Source organism: Microtus oregoni, unplaced genomic scaffold (assembly GCF_018167655.1).
Source record: "Microtus oregoni isolate MIOR12 unplaced genomic scaffold, Mior012 000060F_ref0000265, whole genome shotgun sequence".
NCBI lineage: Eukaryota > Metazoa > Chordata > Mammalia > Rodentia > Cricetidae > Microtus > Microtus oregoni.
Genome location: NW_024543870.1, coordinates 5,426,921 through 5,442,845, shown reverse-complemented (window position 1 = coordinate 5,442,845; position 15,925 = coordinate 5,426,921). Strand labels below are relative to the sequence as shown.

The window sequence follows — 15,925 nt, the reverse complement described above, 5'->3', positions numbered from 1 at the left end:
GGGAAAAATGAAGTGTTCCCTGTACACACAACAAGAATGTGTTTCTCACATGCAACTTCACGTGAGACCGGGAACATCTGAGCTGGGCCATAACGCAGCAGCGCTCGGAAGAAACCAGCAGTGGGATTTTAGTTCTGTATGTCTGGATAAACAACAGAGGCTTTATGTTAAAATGCAATGAAACGAGTGTGCCAAAAGACAGAAAGTAACGATCCAATCAGATAACACTTTGCCACTCCGAAGACAGCAGGTAGAACTTGGAAAAGAAATTCTCAAGCCATCCTCCTGAAGTGCCTGCTGTCTCAACCAAGTTTTTAACTGAAGTCAATACAGGGGCCTCGGAGACAGGCACTCAGTGCTGGTGCCTCATAGCAAATTCTGTTGCTTTAGAGAAAGTTGTGATTAGGATGATTAGGGTGTCTGGTCATTGCTGTTTGGTAGAAACCAGCCCTGACCAGGCTTCTCTGGTAGGGCAGAGAAGCCACTGAACCTCCCCACAGTTACAGCCCAGTCTGCAGTGCTGTGCTAAAATAGAACACAACACTTTTCCAGACTAGTTTCAAACCTAGAGAAACGCTTTTTACCTATGTTTGCTTTGCTTTGTTCTTTTCCTAATGATGCCAGTCACCAGGTTCTACTCATATACTGGAAATCTGAAAGGAAAAAAAAAAGAAAACTAACATGATTCTTGTTTTTCTAATTTCTTATGTCTGAAAGTCCTCTTGGTTTTAATCCAAAATCCACAAGCAAATTGGGACTGAACTGGACAGACAGAGAGTCTAGTGTCTGAAGCAGCAGACAGAATGAGGACGGTCAGGTGGTCATCAAGTGTCTTCTGTATACAGAGATGACAGCATCGCTTCCCCAACTTGCCTTTCCATAGCAGACGACATCCCAATAGGGACCACAAAGTAGATGTGACAGAAGAGATTCCAAACATCAGCTTGAGGTCTGAGAAGCCAGGGATAAAACGCTGGTGATAAGTGAAGCGGTTGGCCAAGTAGGGTAGCACACACTGTTAATTCAGGGAAGCTGAGGCAGGCAGTTCTCTGAAGTTCAGTGAGAAAGGCAGTCTGACCTCCATGGATTCGCAGGCCAAGCAGAGTGACACTGTGAGACTGTCTCAAAGAAAAGGAAAGTTTGGGGTTTGGGCCTCAGGCTAGACTTGAGTTGTGCAAGGATGACGGGGTCTCTGAAGAGATGGAATGAAGACAGCTATGCTGCGGTGACCATGCCAGTTTCAACCTCTCGCTCATCGGAAAGAAAGGAAGGCTTTACAAGTGAGATAGGGTTAATATTCAGGGGATGGAGGCAGACTTGTCTTGGTGAGGTCAAGGCCGGCCTAGCCTGCATATTAAAACCCTCACCTCAGGAGAGATAGAGAGAGTAAGGAAGAGGGAATAAGAAGAAATGTCCTCGGTGATGCTCTGGCCACCCAGAGGCATAACATTTACGAAAGTGTAGAAATAATTAATTATTAGGCTGCCATTATATTTCTGAAGTACAGTTGTAGGTATCAGCACAATTTAAAAGGAAATTTAAGATGTTTGTCTAATGGTGTCTTAAGTAGGGCCTAAAACCTCTTTTTGAAATAAGTTAAATGATTGTAATTTATGTGTCTAATAATTAGAGTTTAATTGTGAGCCAAGACGCTGTTTGTGGTAGTCATATGAAGGTATGTGCATATGATCAGGGAGCCTACAGAATCATGGAGAGCCTGTGGAATCCAGGTCAGACACTAGACAAAGCAAAAGGAACCAGGAAGCAAGAAATACAGCAGAAAGTCTCACCACGACCCTGTCTGCTAAACGCAGGACTGTTGATCCCAGTGATCCCTGTGTGTAGTTCTCTAAGACTACAGACCCCCTTCCTGCAGCTCTTCTGCTTCTGGCCTGTGGAGACTGGTTCCCTGTCCTTGTCTCTCTACAGTACTCATTCAATGTTGAAGGTATGCGTGAGCATGGTCCCCCATGCCTGCAGTGTCCACTTTTAGTATCAGAGACAGAGGGTGGGAGTTAGGCACTAGCCTGGTAGATAGAGTGGGTTCAAGTTCAGCCTGAACTACCCAGAAAGAGACCCTGTCTTAGCGGGAAGGAAAGAAAAGGTGGGTTGGAAGGAAAAACAAGTTGGTGATGTAGCATAGGTTAAGCTAAGTCTTGCCTTAGGTTCAAGAAATGCTGAGAAGGTGAGCCAAGCTATTTGATCCCTTAGAGTAGGAAATGGACTTTGTCTCCCATCATGCCTTACAAGGTCCAGAATTTGTCAGAGACCTTACTCCTTAGATTTCAGGTATCCTATAACATGCAGGCAATATCTACTAAAATTTCCTTTTAATATTTCATATGTTTGTGAATCTGAGGGTGATTTTTTTTAAGCTAAATCCTTAGGAAAAGACAATCCAAGCCTTCTTAACTGTCTAATCCAGTTTAAATACTGCAGTGCTAACCAGGATGGAACACAAGTAATTCATGGGAATGTCATCATTCTTCATGCTGAGCTACCAGCATTTTAAGATCTGACGTCAAATATATTCTTTTGCTGGTGCTCTGTTTTGTATAGAATAATTGAAAATAAATTATGATTGAAAATAAATGAAATGCCCTCCACCCGCTCCCCCAAAAGTCATGACCGTGGCCATCTAGCACAGATTGGCTCTCCCGGGCACCAGCTGGGTGGGCTTGTCTCTCTGCGCCAGGCGCTCTGCCAGCCACTCCTGTGTTTTCCACAGCTGCGGCCCCTCCTGAGTGCAGGCCAGCCCTCTCTGTCTCTCGCTCCCTGACAATTCCAGTTACAGGGAATCTCGCCAGAGCACACTCTGGTGTGGCAGTTGAACAAGTAGGGGCAAGGAGAGATTATCCAACTAGTTGCGATTAAAACCCCTTAATCTTACACATGCAGCTTAAAATAACGCCACCCTGCATGGACAGAATGGGAACCAAAATAACTCTCCCTAGCTTCAAAAATACAGAGTTAGTACCAAAATAATTTCTCGAGCCCTTCCTGAGAGGATGCCTTCCCAAGCCACCCAAGCCTAAACTTAGAAAATAAGGTTTATTTTTAACTGTGGTACCTCTCTGAGCTATTCCAGGCGGCTTTTCAGAGGGATTTTCCAGTGTCATTAAATGCCACAGACAAGTGTGTGCTGCACAAAGCTGAATTTTGTCTGTGGTACCAGTAAGAATATATCCAAATAACTCCAGGGGCTTGTTGTTCATCACAGCAGCCCAGAGCAGGCTGAGAGATGCCAGGGCACTGATGGCCTGATAGAGATGACCCTGAACTAGTTCTGGGACTGAGATGTTACATGACATTTTTATTAATGGTTCCATGTCTGGATCTGATTCATTCCTAACCGTGAGCCCTTGAGTCCTTGGTAATTTGCATACATGCTCAGAACTGGGCTGATTTTTCTTTAGTTCAGCATATTTTGCGTTGTAAGAGAAGAAGGCAAACAGGCTTCTGGTAAAGAAATGGTGGTTTGAATGATGAGCTACTGCTTACAGCTAGAAAGTTTCTGCTTATGACACCACGGAAGATCTAAAGATCCTGGGAAATCGGTGGCTTCGGTCTGTCTCATACGTAGCCACGTGCCATATGTCAACATTATGGCCCTCAGCCATATAAATGGCAATAATCTTAGAAGATAACCACGGCAGGAATGCATTCCTCATTTGTCTGTGGGGATGCTGGTGTAGGGAACACTTCTGTGTACCAATTATATTGAGTATAGCATCTGCAATTAAGTATGAGATATGCTTTATAATTATAATTTCCTCTTCTGTACCTTTGTTATTCATAGGGTGTTCTAGTTATGAAACCAACTTCGCATACTATAAAGTAATATGTCATATTTTGTCAGCAGCAGTCTCATAGATCTTTTTACCTTAGCTCTTGTTAGTCAAAGGCTAAGTTGAGCTTTTTACCCAAGCCGCTTTGGTTTTGTTCACATGCAATGTTCACCCACAATAGCATTGTCTAAGGACACATTCTCAGGAGGCCCATAATCACGTGGCACACGATTGTGTAATTGTATAGTTTTTTATAACATTCATGGGCACTGAGCTTACTTCCTGTCACCAAACCAATGCATTGTTTATCATGGAGTGGACATTCCAAACATTGCCATCAGTGTCCCAAACAAACAGTCCCTTGTGTTGTTTCCAAAGTGATTTTGAAACTGCACATTGTTCTAGAACAGTGGTTCTCAACCTTTGAGTTAGAACCCCTTTGGGGTTTGAACAGCCCTTTCACGGGGTTACATAGATGTTTACATTACTATTTATGATAGCAGCAAAATTATAGTTAGGAAGTAGCAATGAAATAATTTTATGGTTGGGCATCACCACAACATGAGGAACTGTATTAAAGTGTCGTAACATTCGGAAGGTTGAGAACCACTGTTCTAGAAGGTGATATCCAGGATCTGAACTGAAGGTGATAGTATGACCACAAAACACAACCCCATAAGGTACACTGGGAAACAAAATCCCATGAGAGTCCCTAGTCTTTATCTTACATGTCCCCTTGACAAAGATAACAATACTCTTCACTAGAAGGAAAGTAAGGAGAAAGGGAACCTGGGAGCTGTGGCAGAGCCAGCTCTTGTGGGTTGAGAGAAATATTTTCTCCCAACTTTACACTGTCATGTTGATGATGGCTTGACTTTGCCTGAGGTGTGAACATTTACACTCCATACACTGGCATTGCTACAAGTTCTAGAGGAACCCTTTGTATCAATTTTAAACTGATTCTGACTTGTCAAAGGGGGATAAGCTCGAGTCTGACTCATTTTATACACTAAAAATACTCAGGTTTGGAGTGAGAAGCACTCTAAAAGTTAACCAGCAAGCATTTGTTCACTGTGCAAGTCTTTCCACCCTAATTAGTTGTCATTTCACCCAATGAGAGTCATACGAAATTGAGATTATTTCTGACTGCATAAATTAAAGAAGCTTCCTAGAGACAGAGCTATCTCAACACGTCTTAAAGAGTCAGTATGAGACTTCCCTTTCAAGGTATTTGCCATATGGCACTGTGAGTTCCCCAAAAGAGGAAGTCCTGTGTTGATGGCATCTTCAAAGCTGAACTGATATGAATTGCTACAAGATAGTGGTTTATTACTGGGAGTTAGACCAAGGACTGTGAGGACATGGTATCCAGAAAGCTCCAAGGACATGGAGTTCAAACTACTAAATCTGTGGATGGGCCTGATGATATGTACTAGAGACCCTGTTCACTACTATGTCAATAGCATCAAGGAGTTGCGCTGCTTACACAAGTGTACTGGGCATCAGTCTAAAGAGCATGATACCCTTGGACCGGAGCATTAATACTTGCCTTACAGAGAGCCCCTCTGTCTTAGTTAGGATTTCTGTTGCTCTGAAGAGACACCATGACCATGGCAACTCTTATAAGGAAAACATTTAATTGGGGTGGCTTAAATTTTCAGAGGTTCCGTCCATTATTGTCATGGTGTGGCGTGGTGACATGTAGACAGACATGGTGCTGGAACAGGATCTGAGAGTCCTTATGTCTTCATCTGCAGGCAACAGGAAGTGAACTGAGACACTGGGTGTAGCTTGAGCATATATGAGACCTCAAAGCTTGCCTCCACAGTGACACACTTCTTCCAACAAAGCCATACCTTCTAATAGTGCCACTCCCTCTGGGAGCAATTTTCTTTCAAACAACCACACCCTCCATGACCGTGTGAGCATTATGAAATCCAGAAACAAGATCATACCTCACATCACTTCAGAATAGAAGGTAGGAAGTCAGAGGTGCCTACCATTACCTAGTCATTTCCTACCAGGCCTCCTCAGAAACTGTCTGGATTCTAGATGCTACTGTTTAAAAGACATTTAATGAAACCTTGTATAAAGACAAAAATAGAATCCATATGTGTAGACAGAAGTTTCTATGGCCCAGTCCCATTGCTGTTCAGTCCCAAAGAAGCACATCAAGGCTTATATTAATTATAAACTGTTTGGCCTATTGTTCAGGCTTATTACTAACTACCTCTCACAACTTAAATTAACCAAAAATTCTTATCTATGTTTAGCCATGTGGCTTGCTATCTTTTCTCAGTAAGGCGTTCTCATCTTGCTTCTTTTGCTTCTAGATGACAAAAGCATCTCTGCCTTTATTCTTCACAGAATTCTCCTTGGTTGCCCCACCTGTACTTCCTGCCGGGATACTGGCCAATCAACACTTCACTAAACTAGAGTGATAAATCTTTACACTGTACAAGAGCATTATCCCACAGCACATACGTGTGTTAGAACTGAGCAATATTGCTTTCATAGTGTTCACATTAATGTAGTTTGTTAATTTATATTTTTGTTGATATTCCAAAACTTAGCCTTAATCACAAAAGTCAGGAAAACTTAACCAAAGTTGAGTTTTACAGTTTTAAGCATATGGAAATTCTACTCAAGAGACACTAGTGAAGAAAAGACATTTTGTTTATCTTTGTGCCTCTATTGTTTCCTCAGAGAAGTGTATATAAGAATACCACAATAAGAAGTTGCAATTGCTGGTAACTGTGAAGTCAGGAACTATTATTTATAATGATATTATTGAAGACAAAGCCAATAAAAAGCTCATATGAGTTATTGCACTAGGAAAAATATCATTGATCTGAAGGTCAGAATGTCTTAGTTAAAGTGTTTTGTCTCAAACTTTTAAAATATTATTTATTATTGTTGTTATTATTAATATTATTGTGTGCATGTGTATACAGGTGAAGACCTTTTGGGGGGCGGGGGTGTTCTGAAGGTCAAACGCAGGACATCAAAGAAGTGCATTTACCAACTGAACCATCTTTCTGGCCCTTGCTTCAGACCCTTATGAGGAGCAGTTGATCAGTTACAACAGGGGAGGGGTAAGTAGGAGGATTTATAGTTAATATTTTACTATCAGGAAGCTCTCAATCACTTGCATATTTACCCCTGTGTCTACCTAGTTCCGTGGAGTAACTGTACTACTGTTACCTAATCACTCATAAGACATGAAGGAGGAGTTAAGCCCTGGTGGGATAGCTCCGTGCTGGAGCACAGACTGGGGTGCACGAGTCTCTGGATTCAGTTTAGGGGTGAGGGTGATGAAAAAATGAACTTGACTAGAGTAGAAGGATCCACGTCTAGTCTTGTAGTCTGGTCAGAAGGTTTAGACAGCGGGGCAAAGGTCTGTCAATATTTAAACCCCACAGTTACTCAAATCATATTTTCAGCATTTCCTTACAAATGAGAGATCGGTGGTGAGCAAGGCTGAAGAGGTTGGCTGAGTGGCAGAACTAGGATTTGCTCCCATCCCTCTCCAGCTTTTGCTGTACGGCACCACAGTCTCCAACTGACATGGAATGAGTGCATTAACAGGAAATGTTCATGTTAATGGTATTTTACTCATCTTTTTCACATATGCACTTCTTAGTTTGCAAAGAATGGCTTTCAAGGAATTAACTCCGAGTGCTCACTAGGTGCTTTGTAAGTGTATAGTCCTCCCCACGAATAAGTCTGCCTCTGTGTGCGTGGCTTGAGAGAAATCTAGAACTGAATCCTTGTGCCTTTGCATTTAGAGTGAAATTTTGTGATGGTAACTCCTGCAGAAAAAAAAAAAAGCAGTAAGTACATCTAAAGTATCTCTCATTGTCTCTTCCTCTGCTCAGGGAGATGGGTGTGGAGAGCTTTCAGATCCTCGTATAGTGCCTTGGCTGAGTGGGATGAGGGGGCACACGGAGAGCGCAGAGGCAGAGTGGCCCTTAGATAGGAGCTTCTGCCACAAATGTTAAAAAAGTAATATGTATGTATTACATATGTATGTATATGTTATATGTATATACACATACAAGGTCAGCAAAGGAATTAGTAAGACCATGTAAACCAGCAATCTGACAGGCTACATTATTTTAGGAAAATACATGTTGAAAAGCCATTTCCCATGGAATGCTGTCCGTCACTGAGTTTATTGGTTATTGCAGCTTCCTGGGAATCTTGCTGGCCTGGGATACTCTCAGCAGTGAGATGGTGAGATGCACCTGAAATGTTCTTCAGCACAGCGGGAGACTCTAACCTTCTGGCCCGAATCATTTGGCGTGTAGTCCATGCCTGAATTACTGTGGTAATTACAAGTGTGAGGTGATAATTTGTGCTTGTGGATACCTTTTTAAAATTGGAGACCCAATCCTCTAGTTCATATATATCCTCCTTTATAGTGTTGTTTTAGTAAACAGAGCAGGTGTTCTTTAATGGTAGCTGCATTCTATCCTCTGATCGTAAAAGCGAAGATTGAAGCAAACCCAAAGCTACTACACTCGTGGCTGCTCTCTGCTCCTAAGCATGGGGATCTGCGTTATTCTAACTAGGAAAGAATGAGGAGTTTCTGGTCTGGGGACCGCTGAAGCTGCAGGGCATCTTTTCACTGCTAGAGGTGGGACTGTGGACTTTCTAACCAGAGCAAAGACAGAAATCCCACTCTGTAGCTCTCTCTTGCCTCCTTTGGTCCACCCACTGATGATCTCATTAGTTCTATGCCAAGAGGCTCAGACTCTGCCTGGAGGTCCTGTCACTGTTGCTTGACTGCTCCAGAACCTTCTACCATAGGATGGAAAGTCATGAGATGGGGAACATGAAGCATAAGCTTTGGAACTGTAATACTAGAAAATAAAAAAATACAGAAGATATAAACGGTGGTTTTTATGTGCACACAAAAGAATTCATGTAAGTTAGTATTCGAGGCATTTTGGAGGAATTAAATCTTAAGAAATTATGTTCTGAAGGAAGTTATAGGGACAGACAGACAGACAGGGAATAGAATAATTCACCAATAGGCCAGAATTTGGAGATAGAGCCAGTGCAATTAAATTCTAGGTTTGCTTGTGAAATTATAATCACTAGTGAGATGGATCATTTCTCTAAAATAAGGATTAAACTTTATTCTCTTATGTGGGTTTCTGGCAGTTCATGACTGTGATTATATTCTCTTTCTCAGACTGAAATAAGAAAGTCTGAACATGACACCATATGCGGGGAGAACAGAGGAAATGTTAGAAGCATGCAGGAGATTTGCACATGTGCTTTCAAAGAATCCAGGCACAATCAGGAAGGACCCCATTCTCGGGATGTGCACACATAGATTCTTTTAAGGAGTATGTTAGTTTTGTATTATTGTAACAAAATACCTAAATAATCATAAAGGGAGGGTATATTTGGGCTCATAGCTTTGAAAGTATTGCTGTGGGGTCACTTGATCCTATTGCTTTGAGTCTCTGGTGGCTCTTTATATCCTGGAGAAACCATGTGACTAAGAAGGCCTCTTCCCTTTGTGTTTATTGGGAAGTAAAGAGCAGGGACCAAAGTCCCAACCGTTCTAAGGACTCTCTCCAGGGGCCTAATTCCCTTCCTCTATCCCCCTTGCCTCTCAAAGGTTCCATGAATTCCTACTAGTTTAAATTGGCCAGGGACCATGAGCCTTTGGGAAATCTTCATATCTGTACTACCACATTTTCTTGCCTCGTCCTTGAACTAGGAACTCTTAAGCAGGACCCACCTGCACTGTAGCAGAGCCTCCACGTTGCACACATGCATGTCAAAATCTGGCAAACAAAAAAACAACAGAACACGCTGCCTAAAGGAGCTCGTTTTTGGTAACATACTCTAGAAAGTTCACTGTCCCCTCAACTTCATTTTCTTGGTTCTTTTTATGCTCTGACAAGATAGAGCACCAAACAAGAAAAAGATAAAAAGCTGAGGAAACCTGGCATTTTGCTCTGGATCTCCAAACAGCAGCTGCAGAGGTACCACACTGGATGTGTTGGGCACAGTGCTGCTAACTTTGCTCCCTGTCCCAGATGCCCACATCCACAAATCATGTGTTAAAAATAAACCCTTAACTAGAGACTCAAGTGTCCTCTCTGCCCTGTATTAGCGTCTTGAATTCTCTTCATGTGCTAAGAGCTATTATAAGTATTCTCCTCTGGTTTTCACAGCAGCTCTCTGAAATGGACACTATTATTATTGTTTCTGCTTAAGGAATGAGGGAACGGATATACTTAGGAAGAAAGTGGCCAAGCTCTCTTACACCAGATTCTGGGCTCTTTTTACTCCTCTACTGCCTATAAAAATCAAAATATAAATTGCTTGAGATATGACTTCATACTAATCTTTATTCAAACATCCTTCTTTAGTAATAACTTTTAATTATTTTATTGCAAAAGTAATATAGATATTCACAAGCTGTTCTCCCTAAGTTCTTAGTCTAATGTTACGGTTTGGAAAAAAATAACCAAATGCATTGGAATAGTAAGAACGATCATGCATTATCTTAATTAGGGATTCTAGATTTCTATTGCTGTGAAGAGACACCATCGCCACAGCAGCTTTTAATAAAGAAATGCATTTAATTGGGGATGGCATACTGTTCAGGGGTTTAGTCCATTATTGTCCTGGAGAGAAGCATGGCAGCATGCAGAGTGACAGGGTGCTGGAAAAGGAGCAGAGAGCTCTACATCTTGATCTGCAGGCAACAGGAAGGGAATTGTCACCCTGGGTGTGACGAGCATGTATGATACTGTAAAGCCCACCTCCACAGTGATGCATTTCCTTCAAGAAGTACACACCCACCCCAACAAGTATGTGCCTCCTAATAACACTACTGCTGTTGGGCTAATCATTCAAACCCATGAGTCTATGGAGCCATACCTATGCAAACCAGCACATGCATGCTCCCACTGTAACTCAGCTTGGCCAACCCAAGTCATGCCATGAGATGATTTTAGGAACTACTTTATACCAGAATTTCCTTGTATTGTTCTATGACACATATTAAAGGCTCCGAAAAAGTAATATATGGTCATTGCATCCAACTCATAATATTCAAAGAATATGTAGAAAATGAAGGTTATACACTATTATTCATTCTTGTTTATGGTGTATCAAAAAGGTCTAGAGGGGCCGGTAACATGCAAAGCCCCACCCAATACTAACTCGCTAGGGTTAAATAGAGTCAGGGTTTATGTGTGTTTGATTTTCCAATATACTCACATAGACCATCCCGTCTTCCATTTATCTCTGGGTTCTGGAGCCCCTTAATGTCTGTGAAGAAGAGTTCTTCAAATGTTAATATGAAGTCACTTTAGATGACTTGGTGAAGGATACACCATAGATTTTCTGATTCATCAGTCCTAGGAAGGAGTTCAAGAGCTTTCATGTTTACAGGTACCCAAGTAATGCTTGTGCATGAAGTCCATGGAGCAAACTTTAAGGACCACTGTAACAGTCCTTCAAATGAAAGTTCTTGGCAGAAAGTTAGTCTTTTGGAAATCCCGTAAAATTCAAGTGTGAGAACATGACCTTGATGCTATTATTTAGAACCAAACTCAGTGACATATGGTAGCATAGTTAGTAGCACCCTTTGTAAGGAAACCCATATATAAAACCTTTATTCAACTGTTCTCCTGTCTCTATGACAACGGTTAAAGTATAACAAAAAAGAAAGAAAAGAAAAGAAAAGAAAAGAAAAGAAAAGAAAAGCTGTTGACACTGTTGCTAACACATCCTAAATGTCCAGATGAGTGCCGGCAGGAATGGAAGGGACAGCAGGACAAGGCCAGTTATATCCAGTCAGGGGCTTGGCATGGCATCTATCACCAAAGTCAAATGAATGTGTGACTTTTCATAAGTGGGACAAACTCTATAGGAGGATGTTGATGCCACTGGCAGTTTTTATGAATTATACATGACGCTCTATTTTAAAATTCAGTGGAAAACTGCCATTTACCCTTACAACAAAGATATTATATAAGAAGGGAGGTTCCGGGTGAGTAAGTGTGAGGTGGTACCAACCTACCAGATCAGACACACACTGCTTTGTGGCCTCTGAGACCTAGCGGAAGACAGGAGCCTTCCAAGGCAGTGGAGTCTCACTTACTGGTCAAAGGTTCTAGCCCTTCCTGCAATGCAGCTTTATGATTCCAATGGTCTGGAGTTTTATCTCCGACATGCTGCAGTAATATATAGCATACTTTACATTCACTGGACACACCCATTGTACACAAGGTGACTTGTCCTCGGGAAACAATGTGTTAAGTTTAAGAATTTCCATCATGACTAGGAATGGGTGGAGCTCTAGGAGGAATAGAATTCTCAAGGAATTTATTACTCAACCGTCGATTGAGGGGCCCCCACATTCCAAACATTATTGCTGACTCAGGATGATTAGAGCCATAGGAAATGCAGATATGCATACACACACAAGTCTTGACCCTTCAAGAGATTAAAGTGGTGATCAAGTGTCCTTATTTTGACATTTCCAAAACCCTGCTGTAATCATTTATCAACCTTTTAACAGTGATCACATAGAGAACTCTGCTGTGTGACGGTTTACTAATGCTTAAAAATGGAGTTTCTATCAGAGAAATTTTTCTGTGTAGTGACCCGTGGTTCACACAAAACCTTACAACTGGTCAGACTGCAGCATTAGTGATGCCAGAGATGGAGGGGAATCCAGACCCAGGAGATGCTAGTACCCATCTCCCAAGTGGGGCACTCCCGTGAGAAAAACTGATGCCGACTACACAGATTTCCCCCAGCATGGAGTCCTGAAAGATTATGAAATGGGAACGAGCTGTCGTGAGGAGCTATTCCAGCAATGGGGAATATGGCTTTTCATTTTTACCATTCCCACACCATTCAAAACACAATCCCTCATAAACCTCTGCTGCTCTGAAAATGAAAAATTCTCCCCTTATTTCTATAAAAGTGTCTATTTTGTCAGGGAAAGTCTTTTCAAACGCAATAAGTAAAAGCCAGAAAGACATGCAGCCATTGAATTTTAAGCCATCTGCATATTTATAGACAGTAAATCTCCCTAACCTCTAGAGTTCGGAAAACTCAGGATTTCCACAACTGAAAACAGAGAGAGCCCTGTTTCTACCACAACAAAAGAAACGTGTAAAGGGACAAAAGGCAGAAGCTGCTTTCTGAGGGCAGCACAGACCTGCCAGGTGCCTCTGGAGGCCTCTCACGTGTGTGTAAGCTCACACTCCCCACTGTGCTAGATGCTCTTCACAACATCAGCCCCAGGCTCTAGACCCTATAAGGAGGTCTCTGGAGGCATGGGTATTCAAATGTGTTTGTTGTGCTCTGAAGAAAGGCTGTCTTTCACAAATTCTGCCTGAAATCACAGTCTGAACCTATGCATCCCACCTGAAGCTTCCTTTGCATGTCTCCTGCACATACTCCAAGGACTTGTTGATAGAGGTTTCTGTCCCACCCAGTCCCACAGTCCTTCAGTCCCAAAAAAGTACACAGAGGTTTACATTAGTTATAAACTGCTTGGCCTATTTGCTCAGGCTTCATATTAACTCTTACATCTTAAATTAGCCCATAATTCTTGTCTGTGTTTGCCATGTGGCTTGGTATCTTTTATCAGTGAGGTGTTCTCATCTTGCTCCCTCTATGTCTGGCTTCTTCTGTGACAACTGCAGACTGACTGTTTCCTCTTCCCAGAATTCTCCTCTTCTGGTTGTCCCACCTATACTTCCTGCCTAGCTACAGGCCAATCAGCATTTTATTAAAATAAGAGTAACAAGTTTTCACAGGACACAAGACCATTGTCCCACAGCAAAGGCTGTTGCATAAATGTTGACAGATATGGCCAGTAGGCGTCTATGAATGTGTTGTTAGTAAATACCTGACTTTTTGTGTTATTGTAAAAATGATAGTAACCTCTAGTTGGACACACATGATAGTGGATATTTATTTTCCAAAGGTGGTTTATACAACAGTTCTGGATTTGTTGGCCCTGGCAGTTATCACACACCTAGATATTAACATTCCCTTCTAAAGATTTCGTGAGTCTTTGGATGAAGTCTTCACTAGGAAGAGGAAATATTGGCTTTCTTGATGTGCCTGTTGTCTTGATTTGAGCTGTTAGAGGCTCTCCACCTCAGTGACACTAATGTGTGTTGAGTTAAAACCTGTTAATTCACCTGGGAAGATTATATTTGAAGATAGGAATTCACTGGTAGCCTTTTAACTTCTCTAATTTTTGAACTTTTTGATACTATATGAAAATAGATACATCTTAGGGAACAAATATCTGTTAGTTCTGACCATTCACTTTCTCACATGGAATCGGATTTCTCCATAATTAAGTACTTAGACAGGTACCTGTCACTGCACACATACCGTATGTGTTGAGACCTGCAGTCACCAAGTTGGTGAGCAGTGACCTATGGTATGGTGACCCAGCAAGAGTCACATAATGTCCAGGTCTCACTTTTGTAACTGATTATCCATGAGTAGTCTTCTAATCCTACAGGTATATAATATTTTTAAATATTAACAATTGATGCTTCCAATATAATTTTCAGGATTTTGAACATTAAAGAGAGATGTCTTCACATCCTTAGATGATTTGATTTAGCAACAAGAAAGTGTAACAGGTAAAATTGCACCGCAGACAGTGAGTCTGTTTACACTGTTTCAATCAGACATTAAACATCCCGCAAAAAAATCATAAACTGTTTTTATTCAGCCTAAAATGAAAGATGACATGTGGCGAAATTAAAATACATTTACAAAAGCTCTGTTATTAACCTAATATTTCCCAACATACCACTGTGCATTTCAAAGCTCATACTGTATGTAATAAACATACTTCTAGTAGGTACCCCAAATCCTTGACATGGGGACAGAAACTCTTATGCAAGAGATGGCATCGTTATGACAATAGGTAGCCAGCCAGAAACAAAAGGCAGCATCTTCCAGGAATGCCATAAAACACGCAACTTGAGAAACAAATTACTCCACAATTATGTACATCTCTCAAAAAGAAAACATTCACTTTTCCCTATGCTGAGGAATATAAAGCAGTTTCAGACTGCACTAAAGAGGCATGTGTAAGCACAGAGGTATTTTGAATTCTTAAATGCTATCCTCTGTGAATAAAGAGTCAATGACATTGTCCCAGCCCAAAACTTTAATAAGAATAGTACTTACAAGCAAGTTTCCTCAAAAACAGTCTTGTAGTTTTACTTTCGAACAAATTCAAATACATATGTATTATTATATACACTATATCACTTTTGACATTTACAATATACCAAAACATTTACTTTGGGAAAAACATTGAGCCCCAGTGATAGTTTGCATCCATTTTATGTGATCAAAATGATTCAAAAGGTATCCGCATAAGTATTTTTGTATTATTGGAACTGTTGGTAGAAATTCTGGGTTCCAAATAGACTTCTCTTGTCAACTGACGCTAAAGTTCTAGAAAACAGGTTGATTGTTTTGTTGGGATGAATGGAACAGAATTGTTTCATGCTTGTTTCATGTCCTGGCATTGCTACTGTTTACCATACGTCCTCTCCTAGGAAAGCAGCTTTTATTCTTCCTAATGTCCTTCCCTGTACTTTAGGCTTCCTGTATCTTCTTCTCTATTGGCAAACTGTCCACATCTCTGCAAGCTGGTTGATACCTCCCATCAGACTGGCTGTAGCGTCATCTTTAGGGAAAGTTCCTGGGGAAATGTTCAGAGGCAGAGGTAGCGGTTTGCAACCTGTGAGGCCTGACCGCCTTGGAGGTCACATCTCAGATGTCCTGCATCACGAATATTTGCCTTACAATTCATAACAGTAGCAAAATCACAGTTATGAAGCAGCAACCAACCAATGTGATAGTTGGGAGTCACCGCAACAGGAGGGACTCAATTCAAGGGTCACAGCATTAGGAAGGTTGTGAACCACTGTCCTAAAGCGTTGCCGGATGGAAATGGTTTTCACTAACTTCCCATTAAATTGACCAAAGTAGAAAGAATGCTTGTGAATAATGCAGCATACATTTTACTCGCTCCATAAACCAAGAATTGTGGCACCTATGGAGCACAGATGTAGACTTGAGATGTGTACATGGAAGTATATGTA

The 15,925-nt window shown here is 41.4% G+C and overlaps 1 protein-coding gene across 6 annotated transcripts in view; it reads left to right on the top strand.

Annotated features, from left to right (window-relative positions):
• The window catches only part of Znf385b (zinc finger protein 385B), a 362,200-nt gene that overhangs the window by 197,006 nt on the left and 149,269 nt on the right, over positions 1-15,925 (top strand). The gene's annotated exons all lie outside the window — the stretch shown is intronic.